Here is a 22,603-nt window from a genome sequence, read left to right on the forward strand (position 1 = left end):
ACCGCCGCGTGCCCAGGAGTATGCACCTCGTTCCCGGCCTTGGCAGACAAGCTGGACGAGTGGTGGTCATGGGGGAGAGGGTGGTCAAGGGGGCGGGGGGGGGGAGGCGTTCCTCTCAGTCCATCAGAGGTGAGCTTCAGGCAGCTTCTTCAGACCCCTTCCCCTTGATTCCCTGGCTGGGCTGCAGGTGCAAGCACACGGCCGAGACCCGGAGGGCCAGGCCGGAATGCAAGCCGGGGCCTTTCCTGCTCATCGCTGAACTGAGGCTCAGGGCCTCGTGGGGAGAAAGCTGAAGCCTGCTGCAAATGCACGGCCCGGGGGTCCACTCGGCGGGGCTCTGCTCAGCTCCTCTCCTCTCCTCTCGTGTCCTGCCCTCTCCTCTCCGGGAGCCCCGTCCGGGAGCCCTCGGGACAGGCCAGGTCAGGCCTGGGCCACCATCCCGGAGACCGCGCGAGACGGCAGCGCAGCCACCGACTGACTGGACTCTTCGGCTCAGGTGAAGGCCTCCTCCTGCGGTGGCTCCTGCGTCCCGCGAGCGCCGTCCCCTTCTGGACTCGGACTGCCAGCTCTCGCTGGGCCTCGGGCGCCCTCGGCACTGGGTAGCCAGGCTCCACGTGTCGTCTCTGAGCTGGACAGAAGAAGGTCGGTGGGCCCGCCTCGGCCGCTGCCGCCAAGGGCGGCGGAACTCCCGTTGCCCGCGGTGGTCTCTGGCTGGGCCGCACCGCGGCCCAGAGAGGCTTCCGGGGCCCTGGGCCCGCCTAGGCCGAACCTCCTCTGGCGCCGAGGGGAAGGGACACGCGGCCAAATGCCCGCAGAACCGCGGCCCGGCCTCCTTCGGAGCAGCTTCCTCTAGTCCCGCCCAGACGTGGCGGCCACCAGGGTCCACCGAGACTCCACTTCCTGTAGCCCCACACGCCAGGCGGCCGGGCTGTGCGCCTTGTGCCACTGCCCGTCTCTGGAGCGTCCACGGCGCCGCCGGGCCTTGGGCCACGCTTCCCGCCCCTTCCCAGGCGGAGCCCTTGACTTCCCGGGGCCACTGTCCAGTGTTCCCGACTTCGATCCTTCGTCACTCCTCCCCAGGAAGGGACGGGTACAGGGTTCGCGGGATCGGCGGACCCGTTCCTCTTGATTGGCACTACTGCACCACGAATGCCAACCTGCCCTGCCCCTTCCCCTCCCCCAGGCCCTCTCCCTCTGCCCTTTGCCGAGGGAAAAACGAAATGCCAACCTCTGCCCAACCTGCCAAAGGCAGGATGGCTCATCAACCCGGCCACTTCAGAGGGGCGCGCCTCAAACTCTGGCCCTGCATCCTGCGGGGCCTCGTCTCTGTGGGGTCCTCTTAGCCTGCCGTTAGGACTCCCCATCCAGGCACCCAGCCGTTGGACCGGCAGCTGTGTCTTTAGCAGCCCACATTTGCCTAACGCCTCGGGAAACACTCTGAGTGTGAGCACAGAGATCCAGTCACGTCTGGCCGGTGCCCGGCGAGGCACCTTCTCACCAGTCACCGAGGGGCAAGCAGCCCGAAGCAAAGGGCCGGCAGCCCACAGCCACAGACGCGGTGCGGGACGAGCTCGGCCTCCTATGCCAAGACGATGGACTTCCCCCGAGGACCTGGCTCTTCTCCCGCGGCGGCCCGGGGGCGGGAGGGTGGCAGTGGGGTTTGCTGTTCAGGCGTGGACGGTGGCACGCACGGGTCCGTCGGGAGGGCCGCCGGGCGCTGCCCCAGAGACGCCGGAGCGGGTCAGTCTCCTGACACCGCCCAGGGGAAGGCCAGGGATGGGAAGACACCCCCGGGGTGGGTGTGTGGGTGGGTGTAGGCTCCCGCCAACTCGCTGTGCTTTACACCTCGGAGCGACTGGGAGCCACCGCGGACTCCTCTTTAGTTTCTTTGCGGTGCACTGGCGAATGTGGTTTAGACACAGGTTCCTGCCCTTAAGCATCCTCTCAGCGCCTGCCTGGTCGCACTGACTTGGGTGGAGGGCGGGGTGGGCCACAGGGGGCACTGCCGCCACCGGCCCCACCCATGTTGGCTCAAGGAACACACTCTGGATGCCAAGTGCTCCGCGGACACGAGGCCTTGGAAAGAGAAGAGAGCTCTGGTCCACCGCCGCCTCGGGAAGCACCACGCGTCCTCCGTGCTGAAAAGAACCGGAGGGACGGGACGGGGCGGGACGGGACGGGATCGCATCTTCTCTCCTTTTCCCTGGCTTTTGTCTCAGCACGCCTTCCTCTCTTTCTCTAACTCCGAATCTGCTGCGCCTCCGGGCCTTGGCAATTCTTTCAAGCCGCGGTACCGAGGTGCGTCGAGGAAAGAAAAGCCGCAAGAGCCCCGCCGTGCTCAGTGCACGTCTTCCGGGACCCACGCCCCACGCCGGAGGACTTGACTCGACGCCCAGATATTACCGTGAAGGGCTCTTGGGATGGCCAAACAGGGTCCTCTGGAAGGCAGTGTCACCCCAGAAATGCCACGCTGCCCTTGCTGCTCGAACCCTGCCTCCGCCCTTCGCTAACCACGGAACGTCAGCCGCGCCGCCGACCCCTCGCTAAACCACGGCGCCACCCGCTCACCAGCCCGCCTGGAGAAGCCTTCAATTACTCTGAGCCAGGGTAGGAGGCGTCCTCCTCCCGGCAAGACTGTTTCAACAGAAGACAGGAAGGAGAAGGGAGAAACAGAGACAGAAAGAAAACACCTCCGGCTGCCGGTCACGCACCCACTCAGGCGACATGTCCCACACGGAAGAAGGGGACGTACACCTCCTGGAAGGCCCCACACTGTCAAGTTCCTTGGTTTGTCAAGAGGCAGACTTGGGGAGTGCAAGGAGCCCCACAGAGGGCTGCCCCGTGCCAAACCTCCACGCCGCCCAGCGGGCGCCCCCTCTTCATCATCCCGCAAGGGCACGTCCCCGAGTCCTTCCTGGCTTGGTGGAGGGCCACGGCGGAGAGAGCCGGGCCCAAGAGCGATCAGGAGAGGACGGGAGGAACGGCTATCACGGGCTCCACTCAGAGCACAGGAGGCAAAAAGCCCACGAGGCCTGGCTCCCCCTCAAAGGGTCTCCCCACCGCCGGCCCCCACGTCGGGCTGGGCTGGCACTGCTGCTTCTCGGGGGTGAGGTGGGGCGCCGAGTGATCACGTCACGGGCGGTTGGCTTCACGGAGGCCGGAGCCCAGACCGGGCCCTGGTGCCGGTGCAAGCGGCCCGGGCCCGATCCCTTTCCACTCTCCCCGCCCCCGCAGGACACGGACCTCAAATGCTACGTACCGATCACCTAGGGTAACCGTACACAGATGCTCGTCCATGCACCTCTTTCTTCCGGCCCCCCAGTCAGGATCCGACTCGAGAGCCTTTCCTACCGTGGCCAAGAACTCCGGCACAGTACACCAGTGTCCCCGTGCCACGATCCCACCTGGGAGTCCCTCCTTCTTGAGCCTTGCTGAACTAGCAGAATCACTGACTTTTTCCGCTGATGAAATAGACTATTTCGGACGGGGGAAGGGGAGAGCACAGAAGAGCACGCACTCACCCAGAACACCAGCGCCTGGAGATGACCGACGTCCCCGGTTTCCCTCTTCCTCCTTTCCTTCCGCTCTGCCTCCTCTGCAACGAGAGAGAACCGAACGCCCATCACTCAGTGTGGGACCACCACGGTGCCGGTGAACGGGGGGCTGGGGGGGTGCGCGTACACCCCCGCCCGCGCAACCTCGAGAGAGAGTGCCTCCGGTTCCTACTCGAGTGTACCGGCACCCCCGGGCCAACCAAAAACTTCCGAACGAGGCGCAAGCGTGAAGAATCAACTCCACGCGTCCTTCGGAAATGGCACGGATGCCAGCCGGGGCAGGGGGGTCGTTAGACAGAAGCAGTTTGTACACAAAGAAGCGCGTCCAGTGAAAACCTTGATCCCGTCATCCCCCTAAATCTCCTTCCGGCGGGAAGCACAGCCATCACACCCTGGTGTTGACAGGCGCGGAGCTTGTCTCCTCGGCTCTGCACACGTGCGACTATGGCGGGACACCCCGAGGTATCTTGGCAAGCCCGCGCGCGTCCTCCACAACTTCCCAGCAGTTCCTAGGACGCGTGGGTAAAGGGGCACCCACTCGTCTCCCCTCTGGCCGCACAAAGGTCCACCGCACGTACTTTCCGGGCATTAAGGGAACGTGCTCTGGGCCGTGGCCCACATGAGATCTACCCTGCTCCTCTCCTCTGGGTGGGCGCCGACGCCGGAGAACGTACCCTGGTCACGCTCACCCACACCCTGGTAACGACAGACTCAGTGGCCCGCGCCTCAGAGCCACTTCCGTGGGAGACAGAAGAGGAGAGGAAGGAACAGGGCGGAAGCCTAGCGTCCAAAGAGGAGGGGCACGTGAGACACCCTACGCTCCTGCCTCCGGGCACAGACAAGGGCACCCTACCCTGGGCAGCTGTCCGAAAAGAAACGGAGGGGACCTAGCAGGACACGACGTCGACTCCGCACAGACGCGCCGACGCCACGGCACGCCTATAGCGCCGTGAGAGCAGCCGAAAAGGCAGAAGACTACCTATCGCTACGTGAGCCTGCTGGGGCCGGGGAGCAGGCGACATGCACACAGCCCTCTGCGGCCCGTTGCCCCCACCTGCATTCAAGCCCGGGAGCACACATACGCACGCAGAAATGACGCGTGCTTCCCTCCGCAGACGGGGACAACTTGGGAGCGGCCATCGAGCAACGGCGAGGGCTTTGGCTTTGACCGGGAGAAAGTTCTATCCACAGCGGCACCCCCGAGGCGGTTACAGGGAGAAGGTACAAGAGAAGGGACCTTTTGTACACGCCCTGTAGGCGCACGTACACGAGCTTACGCACGACGCACACGTGATACGCACGCGCGCCCACGCACACGTTCGTGTACCTGCGTGCTTACGAATGAACGAGTGGAGCAGGGAACGAGTGAATGAACCGACGAACGAGTCCGGGGGGGTTTGAGGCGAGAGTACAGACACACTCCCATGGAGAGCTCCCCAGAAGGGTCTACTGAACTGATGGCCCTCCCCAGGGTCATCTGTCTGTGCGGATGGAGGGGAGCCGCTGGGATGTACACCTGTCCCAGCAACGCCAAACCACCTCCCTGCACCCCCGACCCCGGGCACTCCGTGGCAGAGTGACCGCCTGACGCCCCTGGAGGTGAGCAGGGGCAATGTGCCCCAGCTCCCTTGGGTCCCCGTCAGTGCCTCCCGCTGCCACAGTGGCCTAGACCCTCTCGGGCCTGCTCCTGAGCCCTTAAGCCAGTTCACGTAGCGGGATGAGAACAGCAGAGAGGCAACCACGCAGGAAGACGAGGAACCCAGGTCCCTGTGCCACCTCTGGCTCTGAATCAATGTCCTGAGAGGGCCAGGGTTCTGCCCGACACGACCCAGGTGGATGCCCGTCCCCAGGTGTGCAGACATGACAGGGTCCCGGTCGCCAGGACCTGTGGGCCAGGCAACGTGGACTCCAGACCCCTCCCAGAGGGGTGTGGAGATGGACCCACCGAGGCACGGATTCCTTGGGAGGTCTTTACCTGTGCGCTCCTACTGCCAAGGAGAAGCCCCAAAAGGAAGAGACACCGCCTCCCCCAACCCCCCAGTAGGTCCCAGCCCACTCGGAAGGCTTGGGTGGCTCTTGGGCCTCCCTGGGCCTTTTTCCCTGGGCCTTTTTTGATCCGCAAAGGGCGGAGGGAGAGGCCACGCTCGCGAAGGCGCTGGGCATTTCTGGAGCAACAGTGCCATCAAGCGGAAGCTTTTTCAGCACGGCCTCCAGCCCCTGCCTGTGCATACCGTGGGGAAGGCCCGTGACGGGGAGGAGGGCTGGCTTCGGAGCACTGGGAGGATTCCCGGGCCGAACCTGGCCGCCCGGCACGCCTCCGCGGTAGGTGTGGAAGCCACACGCGGTGGGGTTCGGGGCCGGGCTCGCCCACCGAGGAGCCCCTGGCTGCCAGGCCCGCCGCGCTCCCCACCCTCGGGGCCGTGGCCTCGGCAGCCGCCATGTTCAGGAACAGGGAGCTGAAGCTCCCACCCCAGGGCATCTGGCCCCTGGATCCTGGCCCTCCCTGCAGGAGCGAGGCCGGCCAGTGGGGTCCCTGGGGTCTCAGGGCCACCGGGGACCCAGGACCCGCTGCCGGTGCCCCGGCGGAGGCCCCGGGCCCAGCCACCGTGGACCACGGGGAAAGGGGAGGAGGTGGCCGCCCGGTCCCCTGTCGGGGGCAGCACCCTGCAGACAGCCCGGAGAACGTGTCCTCGTTAGTGCTTGCTCCCAGACGCAGACGAGGAAGAGCAATGCAGGGGCGCTGTGCACGTTCCACCCTCTCACAGTTGGATCTGGGTTTCGGTTTCTCTACTTCTTGCTCCCGCCATAGAGAGTCCCGATCCCAGGCCCCGCCGCATCCCGTGAGGCCCTTCCTGTGCCGCAGGACACAGGGTGCCCAGGACCCACTGGCGATGGGACGCCAAGTGGGCCACGATCGATCGGTACGCAGAGAGGGACGGCACCGTCCGCAGCGAGGGGATCCCGGTCCGTTTTCCGCACCCGAGCTCACCTCGGGAACAGGAACTCCGCGGCCGGGGGACGCCCTATTCCTCGGCCTCCCTCCCCGTGGACGACCCGGGGGCCCTCTCGTTTGGGGAAGACTCCTGGGAGTTTTCACAAGCGGCTCCACGTTCTGCAGGTGCCGCCGTTGGCCCCGGCCAGAGGGGCACGCTGAGGGCACCTGCGGCGGGCCACCAGTCAGAGCGCCTAGCTACCTCAGGACCCGGCCCCAAGGAAAGGCTCTGCCCACGTAAGATGGCCTGACAACGTGTCGGGCGACTCACAGGCGCGAAAGGAGAGGGGCGCGGGGAGGGTTTCAGCGCCCTTCCAGGAGGGGTACGTGTGGAGGGAGGGAGGGGTCCAGCCTGGAGACTTGCTCCCAGTCGGAAGCCCTCCCCCACACCGCACCCCGCCCCGGGACCGGACCCCCACACACACACCAGCCCACCACGCACCCCCGCCCCGGCAGATAAGAGCTGGGCAAAAGGGCAGGAACGGGCCACCGCACAGCTTGCTCCAGAAGCGGCCTATCGGGTCAGCCGGGGACTCGAAGGCACCGCCGCGTGCCCAGGAGTATGCACCTCGTTCCCGGCCTTGGCAGACAAGCTGGACGAGTGGTGGTCATGGGGGAGAGGGTGGTCAAGGGGGCGGGGGGGGGGGAGGCGTTCCTCTCAGTCCATCAGAGGTGAGCTTCAGGCAGCTTCTTCAGACCCCTTCCCCTTGATTCCCTGGCTGGGCTGCAGGTGCAAGCACACGGCCGAGACCCGGAGGGCCAGGCCGGAATGCAAGCCGGGGCCTTTCCTGCTCATCGCTGAACTGAGGCTCAGGGCCTCGTGGGGAGAAAGCTGAAGCCTGCTGCAAATGCACGGCCCGGGGGTCCACTCGGCGGGGCTCTGCTCAGCTCCTCTCCTCTCCTCTCGTGTCCTGCCCTCTCCTCTCCGGGAGCCCCGTCCGGGAGCCCTCGGGACAGGCCAGGTCAGGCCTGGGCCACCATCCCGGAGACCGCGCGAGACGGCAGCGCAGCCACCGACTGACTGGACTCTTCGGCTCAGGTGAAGGCCTCCTCCTGCGGTGGCTCCTGCGTCCCGCGAGCGCCGTCCCCTTCTGGACTCGGACTGCCAGCTCTCGCTGGGCCTCGGGCGCCCTCGGCACTGGGTAGCCAGGCTCCACGTGTCGTCTCTGAGCTGGACAGAAGAAGGTCGGTGGGCCCGCCTCGGCCGCTGCCGCCAAGGGCGGCGGAACTCCCGTTGCCCGCGGTGGTCTCTGGCTGGGCCGCACCGCGGCCCAGAGAGGCTTCCGGGGCCCTGGGCCCGCCTAGGCCGAACCTCCTCTGGCGCCGAGGGGAAGGGACACGCGGCCAAATGCCCGCAGAACCGCGGCCCGGCCTCCTTCGGAGCAGCTTCCTCTAGTCCCGCCCAGACGTGGCGGCCACCAGGGTCCACCGAGACTCCACTTCCTGTAGCCCCACACGCCAGGCGGCCGGGCTGTGCGCCTTGTGCCACTGCCCGTCTCTGGAGCGTCCACGGCGCCGCCGGGCCTTGGGCCACGCTTCCCGCCCCTTCCCAGGCGGAGCCCTTGACTTCCCGGGGCCACTGTCCAGTGTTCCCGACTTCGATCCTTCGTCACTCCTCCCCAGGAAGGGACGGGTACAGGGTTCGCGGGATCGGCGGACCCGTTCCTCTTGATTGGCACTACTGCACCACGAATGCCAACCTGCCCTGCCCCTTCCCCTCCCCCAGGCCCTCTCCCTCTGCCCTTTGCCGAGGGAAAAACGAAATGCCAACCTCTGCCCAACCTGCCAAAGGCAGGATGGCTCATCAACCCGGCCACTTCAGAGGGGCGCGCCTCAAACTCTGGCCCTGCATCCTGCGGGGCCTCGTCTCTGTGGGGTCCTCTTAGCCTGCCGTTAGGACTCCCCATCCAGGCACCCAGCCGTTGGACCGGCAGCTGTGTCTTTAGCAGCCCACATTTGCCTAACGCCTCGGGAAACACTCTGAGTGTGAGCACAGAGATCCAGTCACGTCTGGCCGGTGCCCGGCGAGGCACCTTCTCACCAGTCACCGAGGGGCAAGCAGCCCGAAGCAAAGGGCCGGCAGCCCACAGCCACAGACGCGGTGCGGGACGAGCTCGGCCTCCTATGCCAAGACGATGGACTTCCCCCGAGGACCTGGCTCTTCTCCCGCGGCGGCCCGGGGGCGGGAGGGTGGCAGTGGGGTTTGGTGTTCAGGCGTGGACGGTGGCACGCACGGGTCCGTCGGGAGGGCCGCCGGGCGCTGCCCCAGAGACGCCGGAGCGGGTCAGTCTCCTGACACCGCCCAGGGGAAGGCCAGGGATGGGAAGACACCCCCGGGGTGGGTGTGTGGGTGGGTGTAGGCTCCCGCCAACTCGCTGTGCTTTACACCTCGGAGCGACTGGGAGCCACCGCGGACTCCTCTTTAGTTTCTTTGCGGTGCACTGGCGAATGTGGTTTAGACACAGGCTCCTGCCCTTAAGCATCCTCTCAGCGCCTGCCTGGTCGCACTGACTTGGGTGGAGGGCGGGGTGGGCCACTGGGGGCACTGCCGCCACCGGCCCCACCCATGTTGGCTCAAGGAACACACTCTGGATGCCAAGTGCTCCGCGGACACGAGGCCTTGGAAAGAGAAGAGAGCTCTGGTCCACCGCCGCCTCGGGAAGCACCACGCGTCCTCCGTGCTGAAAAGAACCGGAGGGACGGGGCGGGACGGGACGGGATCGCATCTTCTCTCCTTTTCCCTGGCTTTTGTCTCAGCACGCCTTCCTCTCTTTCTCTAACTCCGAATCTGCTGCGCCTCCGGGCCTTGGCAATTCTTTCAAGCCGCGGTACCGAGGTGCGTCGAGGAAAGAAAAGCCGCAAGAGCCCCGCCGTGCTCAGTGCACGTCTTCCGGGACCCACGCCCCACGCCGGAGGACTTGACTCGACGCCCAGATATTACCGTGAAGGGCTCTTGGGATGGCCAAACAGGGTCCTCTGGAAGGCAGTGTCACCCCAGAAATGCCACGCTGCCCTTGCTGCTCGAACCCTGCCTCCGCCCTTCGCTAACCACGGAACGTCAGCCGCGCCGCCGACCCCTCGCTAAACCACGGCGCCACCCGCTCACCAGCCCGCCTGGAGAAGCCTTCAATTACTCTGAGCCAGGGTAGGAGGCGTCCTCCTCCCGGCAAGACTGTTTCAACAGAAGACAGGAAGGAGAAGGGAGAAACAGAGACAGAAAGAAAACACCTCCGGCTGCCGGTCACGCACCCACTCAGGCGACATGTCCCACACGGAAGAAGGGGACGTACACCTCCTGGAAGGCCCCACACTGTCAAGTTCCTTGGTTTGTCAAGAGGCAGACTTGGGGAGTGCAAGGAGCCCCACAGAGGGCTGCCCCGTGCCAAACCTCCACGCCGCCCAGCGGGCGCCCCCTCTTCATCATCCCGCAAGGGCACGTCCCCGAGTCCTTCCTGGCTTGGTGGAGGGCCACGGCGGAGAGAGCCGGGCCCAAGAGCGATCAGGAGAGGACGGGAGGAACGGCTATCACGGGCTCCACTCAGAGCACAGGAGGCAAAAAGCCCACGAGGCCTGGCTCCCCCTCAAAGGGTCTCCCCACCGCCGGCCCCCACGTCGGGCTGGGCTGGCACTGCTGCTTCTCGGGGGTGAGGTGGGGCGCCGAGTGATCACGTCACGGGCGGTTGGCTTCACGGAGGCCGGAGCCCAGACCGGGCCCTGGTGCCGGTGCAAGCGGCCCGGGCCCGATCCCTTTCCACTCTCCCCGCCCCCGCAGGACACGGACCTCAAATGCTACGTACCGATCACCTAGGGTAACCGTACACAGATGCTCGTCCATGCACCTCTTTCTTCCGGCCCCCCAGTCAGGATCCGACTCGAGAGCCTTTCCTACCGTGGCCAAGAACTCCGGCACAGTACACCAGTGTCCCCGTGCCACGATCCCACCTGGGAGTCCCTCCTTCTTGAGCCTTGCTGAACTAGCAGAATCACTGACTTTTTCCGCTGATGAAATAGACTATTTCGGACGGGGGAAGGGGAGAGCACAGAAGAGCACGCACTCACCCAGAACACCAGCGCCTGGAGATGACCGACGTCCCCGGTTTCCCTCTTCCTCCTTTCCTTCCGCTCTGCCTCCTCTGCAACGAGAGAGAACCGAACGCCCATCACTCAGTGTGGGACCACCACGGTGCCGGTGAACGGGGGGCTGGGGGGGTCCGCGTACACCCCCGCCCGCGCAACCTCGAGAGAGAGTGCCTCCGGTTCCTACTCGAGTGTACCGGCACCCCCGGGCCAACCAAAAACTTCCGAACGAGGCGCAAGCGTGAAGAATCAACTCCACGCGTCCTTCGGAAATGGCACGGATGCCAGCCGGGGCAGGGGGGTCGTTAGACAGAAGCAGTTTGTACACAAAGAAGCGCGTCCAGTGAAAACCTTGATCCCGTCATCCCCCTAAATCTCCTTCCGGCGGGAAGCACAGCCATCACACCCTGGTGTTGACAGGCGCGGAGCTTGTCTCCTCGGCTCTGCACACGTGCGACTATGGCGGGACACCCCGAGGTATCTTGGCAAGCCCGCGCGCGTCCTCCACAACTTCCCAGCAGTTCCTAGGACGCGTGGGTAAAGGGGCACCCACTCGTCTCCCCTCTGGCCGCACAAAGGTCCACCGCACGTACTTTCCGGGCATTAAGGGAACGTGCTCTGGGCCGTGGCCCACATGAGATCTACCCTGCTCCTCTCCTCTGGGTGGGCGCCGACGCCGGAGAACGTACCCTGGTCACGCTCACCCACACCCTGGTAACGACAGACTCAGTGGCCCGCGCCTCAGAGCCACTTCCGTGGGAGACAGAAGAGGAGAGGAAGGAACAGGGCGGAAGCCTAGCGTCCAAAGAGGAGGGGCACGTGAGACACCCTACGCTCCTGCCTCCGGGCACAGACAAGGGCACCCTACCCTGGGCAGCTGTCCGAAAAGAAACGGAGGGGACCTAGCAGGACACGACGTCGACTCCGCACAGACGCGCCGACGCCACGGCACGCCTATAGCGCCGTGAGAGCAGCCGAAAAGGCAGAAGACTACCTATCGCTACGTGAGCCTGCTGGGGCCGGGGAGCAGGCGACATGCACACAGCCCTCTGCGGCCCGTTGCCCCCACCTGCATTCAACCCCGGGAGCACACATACGCACGCAGAAATGACGCATGCTTCCCTCCGCAGACGGGGACAACTTGGGAGCGGCCATCGAGCAACGGCGAGGGCTTTGGCTTTGACCGGGAGAAAGTTCTATCCACAGCGGCACCCCCGAGGCGGTTACAGGGAGAAGGTACAAGAGAAGGGACCTTTTGTACACGCCCTGTAGGCGCACGTACACGAGCTTACGCACGACGCACACGTGATACGCACGCGCGCCCACGCACACGTTCGTGTACCTGCGTGCTTACGAATGAACGAGTGGAGCAGGGAACGAGTGAATGAACCGACGAACGAGTCCGGGGGGGTTTGAGGCGAGAGTACAGACACACTCCCATGGAGAGCTCCCCAGAAGGGTCTACTGAACTGATGGCCCTCCCCAGGGTCATCTGTCTGTGCGGATGGAGGGGAGCCGCTGGGATGTACACCTGTCCCAGCAACGCCAAACCACCTCCCTGCACCCCCGACCCCGGGCACTCCGTGGCAGAGTGACCGCCTGACGCCCCTGGAGGTGAGCAGGGGCAATGTGCCCCAGCTCCCTTGGGTCCCCGTCAGTGCCTCCCGCTGCCACAGTGGCCTAGACCCTCTCGGGCCTGCTCCTGAGCCCTTAAGCCAGTTCACGTAGCGGGATGAGAACAGCAGAGAGGCAACCACGCAGGAAGACGAGGAACCCAGGTCCCTGTGCCAGCTCTGGCTCTGAATCAATGTCCTGAGAGGGCCAGGGTTCTGCCCGACACGACCCAGGTGGATGCCCGTCCCCAGGTGTGCAGACATGACAGGGTCCCGGTCGCCAGGACCTGTGGGCCAGGCAACGTGGACTCCAGACCCCTCCCAGAGGGGTGTGGAGATGGACCCACCGAGGCACGGATTCCTTGGGAGGTCTTTACCTGTGCGCTCCTACTGCCAAGGAGAAGCCCCAAAAGGAAGAGACACCGCCTCCCCCAACCCCCCAGTAGGTCCCAGCCCACTCGGAAGGCTTGGGTGGCTCTTGGGCCTCCCTGGGCCTTTTTCCCTGGGCCTTTTTTGATCCGCAAAGGGCGGAGGGAGAGGCCACGCTCGCGAAGGCGCTGGGCATTTCTGGAGCAACAGTGCCATCAAGCGGAAGCTTTTTCAGCACGGCCTCCAGCCCCTGCCTGTGCATACCGTGGGGAAGGCCCGTGACGGGGAGGAGGGCTGGCTTCGGGGCACTGGGAGGATTCCCGGGCCGAACCTGGCCGCCCGGCACGCCTCCGCGGTAGGTGTGGAAGCCACACGCGGTGGGGTTCGGGGCCGGGCTCGCCCACCGAGGAGCCCCTGGCTGCCAGGCCCGCCGCGCTCCCCACCCTCGGGGCCGTGGCCTCGGCAGCCGCCATGTTCAGGAACAGGGAGCTGAAGCTCCCACCCCAGGGCATCTGGCCCCTGGATCCTGGCCCTCCCTGCAGGAGCGAGGCCGGCCAGTGGGGTCCCTGGGGTCTCAGGGCCACCGGGGACCCAGGACCCGCTGCCGGTGCCCCGGCGGAGGCCCCGGGCCCAGCCACCGTGGACCACGGGGAAAGGGGAGGAGGTGGCCGCCCGGTCCCCTGTCGGGGGCAGCACCCTGCAGACAGCCCGGAGAACGTGTCCTCGTTAGTGCTTGCTCCCAGACGCAGACGAGGAAGAGCAATGCAGGGGCGCTGTGCACGTTCCACCCTCTCACAGTTGGATCTGGGTTTCGGTTTCTCTACTTCTTGCTCCCGCCATAGAGAGTCCCGATCCCAGGCCCCGCCGCATCCCGTGAGGCCCTTCCTGTGCCGCAGGACACAGGGTGCCCAGGACCCACTGGCGATGGGACGCCAAGTGGGCCACGATCGATCGGTACGCAGAGAGGGACGGCACCGTCCGCAGCGAGGGGATCCCGGTCCGTTTTCCGCACCCGAGCTCACCTCGGGAACAGGAACTCCGCGGCCGGGGGACGCCCTATTCCTCGGCCTCCCTCCCCGTGGACGACCCGGGGGCCCTCTCGTTTGGGGAAGACTCCTGGGAGTTTTCACAAGCGGCTCCACGTTCTGCAGGTGCCGCCGTTGGCCCCGGCCAGAGGGGCACGCTGAGGGCACCTGCGGCGGGCCACCAGTCAGAGCGCCTAGCTACCTCAGGACCCGGCCCCAAGGAAAGGCTCTGCCCACGTAAGATGGCCTGACAACGTGTCGGGCGACTCACAGGCGCGAAAGGAGAGGGGCGCGGGGAGGGTTTCAGCGCCCTTCCAGGAGGGGTACGTCTGGAGGGAGGGAGGGGTCCAGCCTGGAGACTTGCTCCCAGTCGGAAGCCCTCCCCCACACCGCACCCCGCCCCGGGACCGGACCCCCACACACACACCAGCCCACCACGCACCCCCGCCCCGGCAGATAAGAGCTGGGCAAAAGGGCAGGAACGGGCCACCGCACAGCTTGCTCCAGAAGCGGCCTATCGGGTCAGCCGGGGACTCGAAGGCACCGCCGCGTGCCCAGGAGTATGCACCTCGTTCCCGGCCTTGGCAGACAAGCTGGACGAGTGGTGGTCATGGGGGAGAGGGTGGTCAAGGGGGCGGGGGGGGGGGAGGCGTTCCTCTCAGTCCATCAGAGGTGAGCTTCAGGCAGCTTCTTCAGACCCCTTCCCCTTGATTCCCTGGCTGGGCTGCAGGTGCAAGCACACGGCCGAGACCCGGAGGGCCAGGCCGGAATGCAAGCCGGGGCCTTTCCTGCTCATCGCTGAACTGAGGCTCAGGGCCTCGTGGGGAGAAAGCTGAAGCCTGCTGCAAATGCACGGCCCGGGGGTCCACTCGGCGGGGCTCTGCTCAGCTCCTCTCCTCTCCTCTCGTGTCCTGCCCTCTCCTCTCCGGGAGCCCCGTCCGGGAGCCCTCGGGACAGGCCAGGTCAGGCCTGGGCCACCATCCCGGAGACCGCGCGAGACGGCAGCGCAGCCACCGACTGACTGGACTCTTCGGCTCAGGTGAAGGCCTCCTCCTGCGGTGGCTCCTGCGTCCCGCGAGCGCCGTCCCCTTCTGGACTCGGACTGCCAGCTCTCGCTGGGCCTCGGGCGCCCTCGGCACTGGGTAGCCAGGCTCCACGTGTCGTCTCTGAGCTGGACAGAAGAAGGTCGGTGGGCCCGCCTCGGCCGCTGCCGCCAAGGGCGGCGGAACTCCCGTTGCCCGCGGTGGTCTCTGGCTGGGCCGCACCGCGGCCCAGAGAGGCTTCCGGGGCCCTGGGCCCGCCTAGGCCGAACCTCCTCTGGCGCCGAGGGGAAGGGACACGCGGCCAAATGCCCGCAGAACCGCGGCCCGGCCTCCTTCGGAGCAGCTTCCTCTAGTCCCGCCCAGACGTGGCGGCCACCAGGGTCCACCGAGACTCCACTTCCTGTAGCCCCACACGCCAGGCGGCCGGGCTGTGCGCCTTGTGCCACTGCCCGTCTCTGGAGCGTCCACGGCGCCGCCGGGCCTTGGGCCACGCTTCCCGCCCCTTCCCAGGCGGAGCCCTTGACTTCCCGGGGCCACTGTCCAGTGTTCCCGACTTCGATCCTTCGTCACTCCTCCCCAGGAAGGGACGGGTACAGGGTTCGCGGGATCGGCGGACCCGTTCCTCTTGATTGGCACTACTGCACCACGAATGCCAACCTGCCCTGCCCCTTCCCCTCCCCCAGGCCCTCTCCCTCTGCCCTTTGCCGAGGGAAAAACGAAATGCCAACCTCTGCCCAACCTGCCAAAGGCAGGATGGCTCATCAACCCGGCCACTTCAGAGGGGCGCGCCTCAAACTCTGGCCCTGCATCCTGCGGGGCCTCGTCTCTGTGGGGTCCTCTTAGCCTGCCGTTAGGACTCCCCATCCAGGCACCCAGCCGTTGGACCGGCAGCTGTGTCTTTAGCAGCCCACATTTGCCTAACGCCTCGGGAAACACTCTGAGTGTGAGCACAGAGATCCAGTCACGTCTGGCCGGTGCCCGGCGAGGCACCTTCTCACCAGTCACCGAGGGGCAAGCAGCCCGAAGCAAAGGGCCGGCAGCCCACAGCCACAGACGCGGTGCGGGACGAGCTCGGCCTCCTATGCCAAGACGATGGACTTCCCCCGAGGACCTGGCTCTTCTCCCGCGGCGGCCCGGGGGCGGGAGGGTGGCAGTGGGGTTTGCTGTTCAGGCGTGGACGGTGGCACGCACGGGTCCGTCGGGAGGGCCGCCGGGCGCTGCCCCAGAGACGCCGGAGCGGGTCAGTCTCCTGACACCGCCCAGGGGAAGGCCAGGGATGGGAAGACACCCCCGGGGTGGGTGTGTGGGTGGGTGTAGGCTCCCGCCAACTCGCTGTGCTTTACACCTCGGAGCGACTGGGAGCCACCGCGGACTCCTCTTTAGTTTCTTTGCGGTGCACTGGCGAATGTGGTTTAGACACAGGTTCCTGCCCTTAAGCATCCTCTCAGCGCCTGCCTGGTCGCACTGACTTGGGTGGAGGGCGGGGTGGGCCACTGGGGGCACTGCCGCCACCGGCCCCACCCATGTTGGCTCAAGGAACACACTCTGGATGCCAAGTGCTCCGCGGACACGAGGCCTTGGAAAGAGAAGAGAGCTCTGGTCCACCGCCGCCTCGGGAAGCACCACGCGTCCTCCGTGCTGAAAAGAACCGGAGGGACGGGGCGGGACGGGACGGGATCGCATCTTCTCTCCTTTTCCCTGGCTTTTGTCTCAGCACGCCTTCCTCTCTTTCTCTAACTCCGAATCTGCTGCGCCTCCGGGCCTTGGCAATTCTTTCAAGCCGCGGTACCGAGGTGCGTCGAGGAAAGAAAAGCCGCAAGAGCCCCGCCGTGCTCAGTGCACGTCTTCCGGGACCCACGCCCCACGCCGGAGGACTTGACTCGACGCCCAGATATTACCGTGAAGGGCTCTTGGGATGGCCAAACAGGGTCCTCTGGAAGGCAGTGTCACCCCAGAAATGCCACGCTGCCCTTGCTGCTCGAACCCTGCCTCCGCCCTTCGCTAACCACGGAACGTCAGCCGCGCCGCCGACCCCTCGCTAAACCACGGCGCCACCCGCTCACCAGCCCGCCTGGAGAAGCCTTCAATTACTCTGAGCCAGGGTAGGAGGCGTCCTCCTCCCGGCAAGACTGTTTCAACAGAAGACAGGAAGGAGAAGGGAGAAACAGAGACAGAAAGAAAACACCTCCGGCTGCCGGTCACGCACCCACTCAGGCGACATGTCCCACACGGAAGAAGGGGACGTACACCTCCTGGAAGGCCCCACACTGTCAAGTTCCTTGGTTTGTCAAGAGGCAGACTTGGGGAGTGCAAGGAGCCCCACAGAGGGCTGCCCCGTGCCAAACCTCCACGCCGCCCAGCGGGCGCCCCCTCTTCATCATCCCGCAAGGGCACGTCCCCGAGTCCTTCCTGGCTTGGTGGAGGGCCACGGCGGAGAGAGCCGGGCCCAAGAGCGATCAGGAGAGGACGGGAGGAACGGCTATCACGGGCTCCACTCAGAGCACAGGAGGCAAAAAGCCCACGAGGCCTGGCTCCCCCTCAAAGGGTCTCCCCACCGCCGGCCCCCACGTCGGGCTGGGCTGGCACTGCTGCTTCTCGGGGGTGAGGTGGGGCGCCGAGTGATCACGTCACGGGCGGTTGGCTTCACGGAGGCCGGAGCCCAGACCGGGCCCTGGTGCCGGTGCAAGCGGCCCGGGCCCGATCCCTTTCCACTCTCCCCGCCCCCGCAGGACACGGACCTCAAATGCTACGTACCGATCACCTAGGGTAACCGTACACAGATGCTCGTCCATGCACCTCTTTCTTCCGGCCCCCCAGTCAGGATCCGACTCGAGAGCCTTTCCTACCGTGGCCAAGAACTCCGGCACAGTACACCAGTGTCCCCGTGCCACGATCCCACCTGGGAGTCCCTCCTTCTTGAGCCTTGCTGAACTAGCAGAATCACTGACTTTTTCCTCTGATGAAATAGACTATTTCGGACGGGGGAAGGGGAGAGCACAGAAGAGCACGCACTCACCCAGAACACCAGCGCCTGGAGATGACCGACGTCCCCGGTTTCCCTCTTCCTCCTTTCCTTCCGCTCTGCCTCCTCTGCAACGAGAGAGAACCGAACGCCCATCACTCAGTGTGGGACCACCACGGTGCCGGTGAACGGGGGGCTGGGGGGGTCCGCGTACACCCCCGCCCGCGCAACCTCGAGAGAGAGTGCCTCCGGTTCCTACTCGAGTGTACCGGCACCCCCGGGCCAACCAAAAACTTCCGAACGAGGCGCAAGCGTGAAGAATCAACTCCACGCGTCCTTCGGAAATGGCACGGATGCCAGCCGGGGCAGGGGGGTCGTTAGACAGAAGCAGTTTGTACACAAAGAAGCGCGTCCAGTGAAAACCTTGATCCCGTCATCCCCCTAAATCTCCTTCCGGCGGGAAGCACAGCCATCACACCCTGGTGTTGACAGGCGCGGAGCTTGTCTCCTCGGCTCTGCACACGTGCGACTATGGCGGGACACCCCGAGGTATCTTGGCAAGCCCGCGCGCGTCCTCCACAACTTCCCAGCAGTTCCTAGGACGCGTGGGTAAAGGGGCACCCACTCGTCTCCCCTCTGGCCGCACAAAGGTCCACCGCACGTACTTTCCGGGCATTAAGGGAACGTGCTCTGGGCCGTGGCCCACATGAGATCTACCCTGCTCCTCTCCTCTGGGTGGGCGCCGACGCCGGAGAACGTACCCTGGTCACGCTCACCCACACCCTGGTAACGACAGACTCAGTGGCCCGCGCCTCAGAGCCACTTCCGTGGGAGACAGAAGAGGAGAGGAAGGAACAGGGCGGAAGCCTAGCGTCCAAAGAGGAGGGGCACGTGAGACACCCTACGCTCCTGCCTCCGGGCACAGACAAGGGCACCCTACCCTGGGCAGCTGTCCGAAAAGAAACGGAGGGGACCTAGCAGGACACGACGTCGACTCCGCACAGACGCGCCGACGCCACGGCACGCCTATAGCGCCGTGAGAGCAGCCGAAAAGGCAGAAGACTACCTATCGCTACGTGAGCCTGCTGGGGCCGGGGAGCAGGCGACATGCACACAGCCCTCTGCGGCCCGTTGCCCCCACCTGCATTCAACCCCGGGAGCACACATACGCACGCAGAAATGACGCGTGCTTCCCTCCGCAGACGGGGACAACTTGGGAGCGGCCATCGAGCAACGGCGAGGGCTTTGGCTTTGACCGGGAGAAAGTTCTATCCACAGCGGCACCCCCGAGGCGGTTACAGGGAGAAGGTACAAGAGAAGGGACCTTTTGTACACGCCCTGTAGGCGCACGTACGCGAGCTTACGCACGACGCACACGTGATACGCACGACGCACACGTGATACGCACGCGCGCCCACGCACACGTTCGTGTACCTGCGTGCTTACGAATGAACGAGTGGAGCAGGGAACGAGTGAATGAACCGACGAACGAGTCCGGGGGGGTTTGAGGCGAGAGTACAGACACACTCCCATGGAGAGCTCCCCAGAAGGGTCTACTGAACTGATGGCCCTCCCCAGGGTCATCTGTCTGTGCGGATGGAGGGGAGCCGCTGGGATGTACACCTGTCCCAGCAACGCCAAACCACCTCCCTGCACCCCCGACCCCGGGCACTCCGTGGCAGAGTGACCGCCTGACGCCCCTGGAGGTGAGCAGGGGCAATGTGCCCCAGCTCCCTTGGGTCCCCGTCAGTGCCTCCCGCTGCCACAGTGGCCTAGACCCTCTCGGGCCTGCTCCTGAGCCCTTAAGCCAGTTCACGTAGCGGGATGAGAACAGCAGAGAGGCAACCACGCAGGAAGACGAGGAACCCAGGTCCCTGTGCCAGCTCTGGCTCTGAATCAATGTCCTGAGAGGGCCAGGGTTCTGCCCGACACGACCCAGGTGGATGCCCGTCCCCAGGTGTGCAGACATGACAGGGTCCCGGTCGCCAGGACCTGTGGGCCAGGCAACGTGGACTCCAGACCCCTCCCAGAGGGGTGTGGAGATGGACCCACCGAGGCACGGATTCCTTGGGAGGTCTTTACCTGTGCGCTCCTACTGCCAAGGAGAAGCCCCAAAAGGAAGAGACACCGCCTCCCCCAACCCCCCAGTAGGTCCCAGCCCACTCGGAAGGCTTGGGTGGCTCTTGGGCCTCCCTGGGCCTTTTTCCCTGGGCCTTTTTTGATCCGCAAAGGGCGGAGGGAGAGGCCACGCTCGCGAAGGCGCTGGGCATTTCTGGAGCAACAGTGCCATCAAGCGGAAGCTTTTTCAGCACGGCCTCCAGCCCCTGCCTGTGCATACCGTGGGGAAGGCCCGTGACGGGGAGGAGGGCTGGCTTCGGGGCACTGGGAGGATTCCCGGGCCGAACCTGGCCGCCCGGCACGCCTCCGCGGTAGGTGTGGAAGCCACACGCGGTGGGGTTCGGGGCCGGGCTCGCCCACCGAGGAGCCCCTGGCTGCCAGGCCCGCCGCGCTCCCCACCCTCGGGGCCGTGGCCTCGGCAGCCGCCATGTTCAGGAACAGGGAGCTGAAGCTCCCACCCCAGGGCATCTGGCCCCTGGATCCTGGCCCTCCCTGCAGGAGCGAGGCCGGCCAGTGGGGTCCCTGGGGTCTCAGGGCCACCGGGGACCCAGGACCCGCTGCCGGTGCCCCGGCGGAGGCCCCGGGCCCAGCCACCGTGGACCACGGGGAAAGGGGAGGAGGTGGCCGCCCGGTCCCCTGTCGGGGGCAGCACCCTGCAGACAGCCCGGAGAACGTGTCCTCGTTAGTGCTTGCTCCCAGACGCAGACGAGGAAGAGCAATGCAGGGGCGCTGTGCACGTTCCACCCTCTCACAGTTGGATCTGGGTTTCGGTTTCTCTACTTCTTGCTCCCGCCATAGAGAGTCCCGATCCCAGGCCCCGCCGCATCCCGTGAGGCCCTTCCTGTGCCGCAGGACACAGGGTGCCCAGGACCCACTGGCGATGGGACGCCAAGTGGGCCACGATCGATCGGTACGCAGAGAGGGACGGCACCGTCCGCAGCGAGGGGATCCCGGTCCGTTTTCCGCACCCGAGCTCACCTCGGGAACAGGAACTCCGCGGCCGGGGGACGCCCTATTCCTCGGCCTCCCTCCCCGTGGACGACCCGGGGGCCCTCTCGTTTGGGGAAGACTCCTGGGAGTTTTCACAAGCGGCTCCACGTTCTGCAGGTGCCGCCGTTGGCCCCGGCCAGAGGGGCACGCTGAGGGCACCTGCGGCGGGCCACCAGTCAGAGCGCCTAGCTACCTCAGGACCCGGCCCCAAGGAAAGGCTCTGCCCACGTAAGATGGCCTGACAACGTGTCGGGCGACTCACAGGCGCGAAAGGAGAGGGGCGCGGGGAGGGTTTCAGCGCCCTTCCAGGAGGGGTACGTCTGGAGGGAGGGAGGGGTCCAGCCTGGAGACTTGCTCCCAGTCGGAAGCCCTCCCCCACACCGCACCCCGCCCCGGGACCGGACCCCCACACACACACCAGCCCACCACGCACCCCCGCCCCGGCAGATAAGAGCTGGGCAAAAGGGCAGGAACGGGCCACCGCACAGCTTGCTCCAGAAGCGGCCTATCGGGTCAGCCGGGGACTCGAAGGCACCGCCGCGTGCCCAGGAGTATGCACCTCGTTCCCGGCCTTGGCAGACAAGCTGGACGAGTGGTGGTCATGGGGGAGAGGGTGGTCAAGGGGGCGGGGGGGGGGGAGGCGTTCCTCTCAGTCCATCAGAGGTGAGCTTCAGGCAGCTTCTTCAGACCCCTTCCCCTTGATTCCCTGGCTGGGCTGCAGGTGCAAGCACACGGCCGAGACCCGGAGGGCCAGGCCGGAATGCAAGCCGGGGCCTTTCCTGCTCATCGCTGAACTGAGGCTCAGGGCCTCGTGGGGAGAAAGCTGAAGCCTGCTGCAAATGCACGGCCCGGGGGTCCACTCGGCGGGGCTCTGCTCAGCTCCTCTCCTCTCCTCTCGTGTCCTGCCCTCTCCTCTCCGGGAGCCCCGTCCGGGAGCCCTCGGGACAGGCCAGGTCAGGCCTGGGCCACCATCCCGGAGACCGCGCGAGACGGCAGCGCAGCCACCGACTGACTGGACTCTTCGGCTCAGGTGAAGGCCTCCTCCTGCGGTGGCTCCTGCGTCCCGCGAGCGCCGTCCCCTTCTGGACTCGGACTGCCAGCTCTCGCTGGGCCTCGGGCGCCCTCGGCACTGGGTAGCCAGGCTCCACGTGTCGTCTCTGAGCTGGACAGAAGAAGGTCGGTGGGCCCGCCTCGGCCGCTGCCGCCAAGGGCGGCGGAACTCCCGTTGCCCGCGGTGGTCTCTGGCTGGGCCGCACCGCGGCCCAGAGAGGCTTCCGGGGCCCTGGGCCCGCCTAGGCCGAACCTCCTCTGGCGCCGAGGGGAAGGGACACGCGGCCAAATGCCCGCAGAACCGCGGCCCGGCCTCCTTCGGAGCAGCTTCCTCTAGTCCCGCCCAGACGTGGCGGCCACCAGGGTCCACCGAGACTCCACTTCCTGTAGCCCCACACGCCAGGCGGCCGGGCTGTGCGCCTTGTGCCACTGCCCGTCTCTGGAGCGTCCACGGCGCCGCCGGGCCTTGGGCCACGCTTCCCGCCCCTTCCCAGGCGGAGCCCTTGACTTCCCGGGGCCACTGTCCAGTGTTCCCGACTTCGATCCTTCGTCACTCCTCCCCAGGAAGGGACGGGTACAGGGTTCGCGGGATCGGCGGACCCGTTCCTCTTGATTGGCACTACTGCACCACGAATGCCAACCTGCCCTGCCCCTTCCCCTCCCCCAGGCCCTCTCCCTCTGCCCTTTGCCGAGGGAAAAACGAAATGCCAACCTCTGCCCAACCTGCCAAAGGCAGGATGGCTCATCAACCCGGCCACTTCAGAGGGGCGCGCCTCAAACTCTGGCCCTGCATCCTGCGGGGCCTCGTCT

The 22,603-nt window shown here is 66.1% G+C and overlaps 1 long non-coding RNA gene across 13 annotated transcripts in view; it reads right to left on the reverse strand.

The window, feature by feature from the left end:
• LOC117198173 (uncharacterized) overlaps window positions 1–22,603 on the reverse strand; it is a 109,835-nt gene that overhangs the window by 19,279 nt on the left and 67,953 nt on the right. For 2 of the 13 annotated variants that reach the window (XR_007474722.1, XR_007474710.1), the window contains exon 2: window positions 3,522–3,595. The exons of 9 other annotated variants lie outside the window; for them this stretch is intronic. This is a non-coding gene — a long non-coding RNA (uncharacterized LOC117198173). Of the gene's footprint in view, window positions 1–3,521; window positions 3,596–10,605; window positions 10,680–17,689; window positions 17,764–22,603 lie in introns of all 13 variants that reach the window. 2 more of the 13 variants (XR_007474711.1, XR_007474712.1) reach the window with 2 other exon arrangements.

This window comes from Orcinus orca, chromosome X (genome assembly GCF_937001465.1).
Source record: "Orcinus orca chromosome X, mOrcOrc1.1, whole genome shotgun sequence".
In the NCBI taxonomy this organism is placed as follows: domain Eukaryota; kingdom Metazoa; phylum Chordata; class Mammalia; order Artiodactyla; family Delphinidae; genus Orcinus; species Orcinus orca.